The sequence below is a fragment of the Microtus oregoni genome, unplaced genomic scaffold, assembly GCF_018167655.1.
Source record: "Microtus oregoni isolate MIOR12 unplaced genomic scaffold, Mior012 000006F_ref0000085, whole genome shotgun sequence".
NCBI lineage: Eukaryota > Metazoa > Chordata > Mammalia > Rodentia > Cricetidae > Microtus > Microtus oregoni.
Window position 1 is genome coordinate 49574822 of NW_024543065.1, and position 8354 is coordinate 49583175.

Here is an 8354-nt window from a genome sequence, read left to right on the forward strand (position 1 = left end):
CACCCACTGAGACAATGGGGCTGATCTAATGGGAGCTCACCAAGGCCAGCTGGACTGTGACTGAAAAAGCATGGGATAAAACCAGACTCTATGAATATGGTAGACAATAAGGGCTGATGAGAAGCCAGGGACAATGGCACGGGGTTTTGATCCTACTTCATGTACTCGCGTTGTGGGAGCCTAGTCAGTTTGGATGTTCACCTTCCTAGACATGGACAGAGGGGGGCGGACCTAGGACTTTCCACAGGCAGGGAACCCTGACTGCTCTTTGGACTGGAGAGGGAGGTGGAGAGGAGTTTGGGAGGAGGGGGAAAAGGGTGGGAGGAGGGGGAGGGAAATGGGAGGTTGGGAGGAGGCGGATACTTTTTTTTTTCCTTTTCTCAATAAAAAAAAAGAAAAAAAAGAAAAATAGCTATCAAGAGAGTGATCATGGGGGGTAGTTCTTCTAAGAACATTCTCCATTTCTGGGCAACGTCCTGGACAGACTTCTCCAGATTCACAGAATAAAGGGAATCTCTGATTGTTAATAATCTATTAGCAGTGGTGGGATGTTTCACATCACGTGATGCAGCTCAGTTCATTGTAAGTGACAAGGAGCATGGAGGATCAAGCTATTGTGAACTATGAGTGGTCAGGTTTCAGCACAGACAGCTTCTATACTTTGTCCTAGAGTGATCTTCGGGAATTGTGGCCTGAAATTAGGGTAATGGAATCTGGCCTAAAGCTACAGGCCTGTGTGTTCTTACACAGGTTTCCATGCATTAACAGTAGATAAGAGGAGGGAAATCATAAAATAGCTGTGATTTGTTAAATAAGAGCTTGACAGGGGACTCACTTTGTGTTGAAAGAGGACAGAGAGAATAGTTGAACAGCAGGGAGCTTCTGGGAAGCAGGAAATGTTAAGAGGAGAGGGAATGTCAGATTGTTCCCTACTCAAATTAATCACCATTGGCCATTATATTTTGACAACTGAAGTTTCCAACTATGACATGGTGTCTCTCCAAATGAAAATCCAACCATTGTGGGCCAAAGTGATGACTTACCGGGTAAAGGCAATTAATTGCTGCTAAGGCTGACATTCTCAGTCAATCCCAATATTCAATATGGCTCAGTGATAGATCCAACTCCTTCAGGTCTTCTAACTTCCATAATTGCACAGGAGGATTTTCCCAAGCACTGAGCAATAAAATGAGAAAGTAGGGCTGGGCAGATTGCTCAGAGATTAAGTACATTGGTTGATTTTCCAGAGAACCTGAATCCAGTTGCCAGAACAAATGTTAGGTGGCTTCATAAGCAATCCTATGTAACTCTGCATACTGCTGCACTCACTATAGAATCACTGCACACACAGCTGAAGGTGAGAATATTCTACTAGTTTTTTTTCCTATTTTTGGTTTCTAAAGACAGGGTTTCTCTGGGTAGCCCTGACTGTCCTGGTCCTCACTCTCTAGACCAGGCTAGCCTCTAATTCAGAGATCTACCTGCCTCTGCCTTCTGAGCGGAAGTATTAAATGCATGTTCCACCACTGCCTGACATTTTATTTGTTCTAAGTCTGCAAGGAAATGACAGAAAGAGTGAAAATGGAAAACATTTTTAATTTTTATCAGTATAAAGGAAATTTTACTGATGAAAAGGGACAACTGTAGTTGACATTATGGATATATACAGCTGTTATAGCCATCAACCAAAGCTTACTGTGTAATGCACACAGTGGCAGAGAGAGGCATGCTCCAATGGAAATTTGCTATTTCCAACAACATTCTGATGGACAAATGGTATTTTTAAAATTTTTTTATTTTATTTATGTTTAGCCTATTTTAGGTTTTAAACAGTTAATACAATGTCAATCTTTTATATGAATTCACCCTGCCAAGAGAAGAATATATGCTGGGATAACTTAGCCAAAGAATTTGAACAAGCCCAGATTGTGTGGATCTTCCCATAATGTAGCGCTAATAAAAAACTTTGGGACACAGGGAGGGTCTGGATATGGGAACTGTGGAATCTTATAAAAAGGGGATCAACCACCATGACATTCTGACTCCAGATCATTGTACCACACTTGCTACAGATCATTGTACAAGATTCCTGATAACAGGTGAGCTGGGAAGTATAGGTAGCCTTGGAATCTGATCTCTTTGAGCTAACAGAGAAGAGTGATTTATCAGCTGTCTACATCTCCTAGCTCATGGAAACATGAGAGCCATGTGAGCTACAGTCAGGCTAGATCAATTCACCGTGTCCTTCTGCACCTCAGCATGGAAAGGACAGCTGCACAGGTTCTGAGGCCCTTAGCCAACATTTCTAATGGTCTTATGAGGCTTTAGAGGAAGATCAGAGTTACCAAAGGAAGGTTCAGAAGATATAGGTCCTCCTGATGACCAAATGCCCACAGGGACTAAGTCTTGTGAACTCTCTCTATCGGTAACAGACATGGCTGATGTACACAGCTGTCCTGTCACAATGTCAGGGCCATATTCTTATTTAGGTTACCTTATTGTTATGGCAATACTAATTTACCATATGTGATGTCATTGAAATATCAAGACACAGAAAAAATAATGGTCAGTTTGGCTCACACAAGTCATGGATGGAAGATGAGAAGCATAAGCAATCTGTCTACAGCTCCATATAGAGTGTCTCCACCCTGGATGCCTTCTCCAACAACTTTGGAACTGGAGGAACTTTTGTTCAGAGATGTTAATCTTTGTCATCAGCAACTTGACAAGATGTCTTGTCCAGGAAAACAGAACCAATGGATACTTAGATCTGACTCTAGAAACAAGCTGCTTTCCTCTGGAGAATTTCTGCAGATTTTCAGGTCTCACCAGCTCACCTTCTGGCCAGGAAATAAATATTTTCTTGTGTGTTGTAATCACTACTACTGGAAGGTAAAAAACCGTTTTTCATCTGCCTCTCATCTTACTATATTGTGCTCTTTATAGAAACAAACCTTGCAGTGACTGATCTTAGATCCTGGGTATTAGTAACAAGGTTTGCATATGAAATACGTTAGTAGCTCAAACCTGTAGCCAAAAATCTGCCAAACACAACTGTCCCTTTCTCCCTAGCAAGTTCTTGGTCTGCCTTCTACCAGTCAGGTCTGCTTCTGAAAACATTCATCTGAAATATCTGGGGTGATGTCAGAGTGGTTAATGCACTGATTCCTATCATATAGGGCCAAAGTTCTGTTCCCATCATGCACATGGCAGCTTATAGTCGTCTGTAACTCTAGATCCAGGAGATTCAATGTCCTCTTTTGACTTTTTTTGGCACAAGATTTGCTTGTGTTTATAGATATACATGTGGCCAAAAATGGTGTACACATAAAGAAAAACAGAAGAAAGAAAATAACCATTGATATTTCAGGAAATATCTATGCATGCTGTTACCTGTGTAAGACAGGGCATTGTTGGCTAGGTACAAAACAATGGTCCTGTTTGAAGGCTCTATATCTCCCATGCTGTAAGTACACCTGATTACTTATTGTGACAAGGTGTGGTGGTTTGACTAAGTATGGTTCCCATAAACTCCTATTTTTTAAATTCTTGGATAATAGGACACAGTAATATTAGAAGTTGTGTACTGTTGGGACAGGCTATATGGATTTATATGATCAAACTAGGGCTAGTTTATTACACTATTTTTCCTGCTGCCTGCAGATCAAGATGTAGAACTCTCTGCTCCTTCTTCAACACCATGTTCTGCCATGATGATAATGTGTTAAACTTCTGAAACTGTAAGCCAGACTTAATTAAATGTTTTCCTTAACATAAATTTAATAAGAATTGCCATGGTCATGGTGTCTCCTTACAGCAATAGAAATTCTAACAAAGATACAATAAAATGCTACTTGTTATGGCTTGTGAAGGAACTTTTCAGGCTCATTTTGGAGGGGCTTATGACGAGACTGAGGCTGTGACAATTTTGTTGAAAGCAATCAGACCTTTTGTATCCTTGTCAGAAACAGAACACAGTGGCAATTGCTGGGATCAATAAGTTGTAGTTGCCAGGATGTAGTGATATCTCCAAGCTCTTCAGGGTACTAAAGATTAATGAATGTCTCAGGCCAACTAACTCTTCTGTCACCTATATGCTTTCTTGATTTCTAAGGGAACATAGAGAACAGTGGATGCCTCACTACCTGAGGTATCACATCAGATTCTCAGGAACTGAAAGTGACACAGTACTGTAGGAGTCATGAACTCTAACCTGAAAAATCCTATGTCACATGCCCCTCAAAGCAGCTAGGAAGGGCCAACTCTATGGTCCCCTTTTAGTTTCCACTTTTTTATTTTTGTAATTTCAGGTTATACAAGTAAATATTAAAGCAGACAATGAGTAGGAAATCAATCTCAAGGCTATAATGTTTTCCCATATAACTAACAAAAAAACTATAGAGACATTCCTATGGATTACATTTTAGAATAATAACTAGATATAGAAAAATAATGATCAAAAATCTTTAGGAGGTGTCATTCAGAAAAGCAGGAGTATAATTTATATATCTTTGAATGCCAAATTATTTTTCTTCATGCAAGGCTTGAACTTAAATTGTCAAATGACCATGTTCCTATAACGTGATTTCAAGTCTGACTCCAGTTGAACTGAGAATCATCATGAGGGCCATTAGCAACAAAAACCCAGGAATGATTAGCATGACACCTCAAGAAAATTTTCATTTTTGAGCTTTGTACCTCAATACCAATCACAAACAGAAATTGTTCTAATATATTTTAAAGCATTTCAGTTTCCTTTCTGCTGTAGAATATGCTTTTTCATTAGTGAATATATGTTACTGTGACCGGTTTAATAAAGAATCTGACTGGCCAGTAACAGAACAGGAAGAGATTGGGCAGGAGAGTCAGACTAGAAAAATGCTGGGAGGAAGAATAGGGTAGTCTGGAGTCACCAGCCAGATGTAGCGGGAGCAGGGGATGAATGTGTCATGCTAAGAAAAGTAACACTGCACGACAGAGTTTAAATAATGAATATGATTTAACTTAAAATGTAAGAGCTACTTAATAATAAGCCTGAGCTATTACAGATATTGGCTGAGCATTTGTAATTATTATTGGACTCAGTTTGTCTATTTGAGAGCAACTGTGGGACAAGAAACCTCAGCCTACAACTGGACTTTTAAAAACTGAGTCCATAAAGTGTATGAAAGAGTCTTAGACTGACCATTTACAAATCCAGCTATATGTACCTCTTGAGTTAAAGCTACTCCATTAATAGTAACAGAGGCTATGAGTGTAACAGTAGCAGTAATATCTAATAGAATCAATCTCCCAGTCTGCAGCAGAAAGGCCATCTTTGCCCAAATTTTAAAAATTTACAGTATATAACCAGGAAGATAAAATATTATAAGGAGTAGCTGTAGAACACTACTCTTTTTATTTTAAATAACATTTTAGTCATCTATTATTTCATTCCACCAAAGATTCAGAAGGATAATATTGAATGCCTGCTATGGGGAAATGGTCTTTTATCCTGTCACCTGAATTATTTTTAATAAATTGTTGATTGGCCATTAGTCAAGCAGGAAGTAGAGGCAGGGCAATAACAACCAGGCAGGAAGTAGAAGCATGACAATGAGAATTATTGGAAGAGGGAAGTTTCAGTCTGCAGTTATGACCCAGATGCAAAGGAAGCAAGATGTGACTGCCTAACCAAATAAGGTATTGAGCCATGTGGCTAACACAGACAAGAATTATTGACTGACAAACATTATAAGAATTTATTAATAGGAAGCTTGAGCTACTGGGACAGTAAGTTTATGATTAATGTAGACCTCTGTTTGATTTCTTTGGCACTTAATGACTGTGGGAACTGGGCAGGACAGAAACTTCAGAAAACAGAATGGCGCCCTGTGTGGGAAAACTGCAGCCACATAAAACTTGAGAGAGCTTGGGAAGTAATTCTAGACACAACAGTGTTAAGCATGCCCTCTTGATAGCTGCACCTTTTTGTGTGTGCTCTGTTTGCTTGAGGCAAGCATGTCTCACTTAAGAGAGGCTTCTTAACTCAGTTTTAGCTTCAAAACCTTGCAGTTCTTTTAAGAGGTCCTGCCACAAAACACTTAAATGGTGTAGATGATAAGCTGACTGTATGCATTTTGGTGGTGGTATAGACCTTGAAATTATTGTTTATAAATATTTGTTTACAATTAAAGGGGGATATGATATAGAGAAGGATACTTTGCATTGTTATAGATTTTGGTTTATTGATACAAATTTAAGGTCAATTTTGTTATACTGTGTATATGTATTTATGCTCTTGTTTAAGGTATTGTGTATGTAATTCATTTAAAAATGTAATGTACAATTAAGAAATATAGGCTAATAGATTGTCATCTATAATAGTCAAGCTTATAGTAAAGTTAGTTAGGTTTTCTAGATGTTCAGGATATATTTCAGATGGATAGATATTCTTCAGCTATTTCAAAGACTACAGAATATGGCATTTAAAACATTTTAAGAACTTAGGACTTTTCATGACAATGAAACACATCTGCTCCTGGCAGCACCAATCTACTTCAAGAGGATGATGGGCATCAAAGAGTTTCCCCATGGAGCTTGTTAGCCATTTGGGTGAGAAACTGCTCTTCACTGGACTGCTTGATGTTATTCTGTATGAACTGAACTTGCAGGACCCACAGAGAAATGACTGCTGAACTTTCCTAAACATGGTGAGACCATCTTTTGAGGTTCCTGATTCATGAAAGAGTTTGCCAGACATTCTGCAGGACCCAGAAGTAAGTTACTGACACACTGCCAATATAGGTGAAACTGTCTTTGAAATTTTCTGCTTTATGGAAAAGTCTGCCAGATACTATGGGCCTGTGGGCTGAAGACTGGATGCTCCAACAATACAGAACATCTTTGGGCGACTGACTGTTCAGGTAGTAAAATGTCTCTGACATTTCTAAATCTTTGGAAGTTGCCTACAATGCACTTCCTGTTTACTAGGTAATATTATATCCTTCTGGAGTCTTTGATGGAGTTGAAGAATAGTTATAATTATAGTTTTCCTTAGCTATGATAAGAGATAAAGGAGATTTAAAAATTGTAACTATAAATCTTGCTTGGTAACTTTTGTTATATATAATTTTGTTATGTTAAAGTTGAAATCTTCCTTTTATTTAAACAGAAAAGGGGAAATGGCATGGGGAGTCCTTCTGTATATGTGTTGCTTTATTGGTAAATGAATAAAGAATCTGCCTTGCCTGTGATAGGGCAGAGTAATGCTAGTCAGGGAAAATTAAATTTAATGCTGCCAGAAAGAAGGCAGAGTCAGGAGATGCCATGTTGCCTCCTCCAGAGCAGATGAGCTGGAACCTTGCTGGTAAGCCACAGTCATGTGGCAATATACAGATTAATACAAATGGGTTAAATAAGATATAAGAGCTAGCCATTAAGAAGCTAGAGATAATAGACCAAGCACTGATTTAATTAATACAGTTTCTGTGTGATTATTTTGGGGCTGAACAGCTGGGAATAAACAGGCAGGCTCCTAGAACACATTCTCTGTTTCTCCTTTTCTCCCATTTCTCTACCACATACTTGTTCATTGTAGTGGCACTCACCACTACTTTATGCATGTATTTAAAGAACAACTTCCACTTTACTCTTCCATGGTATTTTTTTCTTCTATCCCTATAATGTTACCTCTTTACATAGACTTTTCTGGAGGCTGTGCTGCAACATTAATGGGTCTAAATAGTGGTAGGGGTGTTCAGTCTTTCTGTGCTTCATGAGAATGATTACTGAATACCTTGTTATAAAATGGCACAGTCCGTGAAGTCATACAGCTTGACACAGTTTGGGAAGGACATAAGCATGGAAAACAGTTGTTTTGGATATGTACCTGTCAGTGGAGGCTTCTTTAATGTTCCCTGTGATGAACTTCCTAAAGGCCTTGCCTTTGGACCCACACTGGGCACAGTTTGCACATTAATTTGAATTCACATGGCTGTGATTATTTTTGGTAATACTGTTTCTTCTTTTTTGTCATCTTGATGCCAAGAACCAAAAGAGCCAAAAAATAAAAAAAAATTAAATGCCATATTCAGAAATTTTTTTAACAAGTTAGAGAACAATTATTAATGAACCTTCTGAGCTAAATACACATAGTTTGTTTTCAGTTGTTTTAGGTTTAACCTTGAAAAGATATACAGGAAGCTTAATAAAGCTTAATTCTGTAATGTACTTAGCATGACTACAAGTATAATTTATAACATATTAAAAAGGATTTGATTATTTATGAAGTGACTTTTCATTAACTTTAATGTCTTAATTTTCTTTAACAGTTTATACTAATTTAGTAGTTTTATTAATTAAATATAATATTT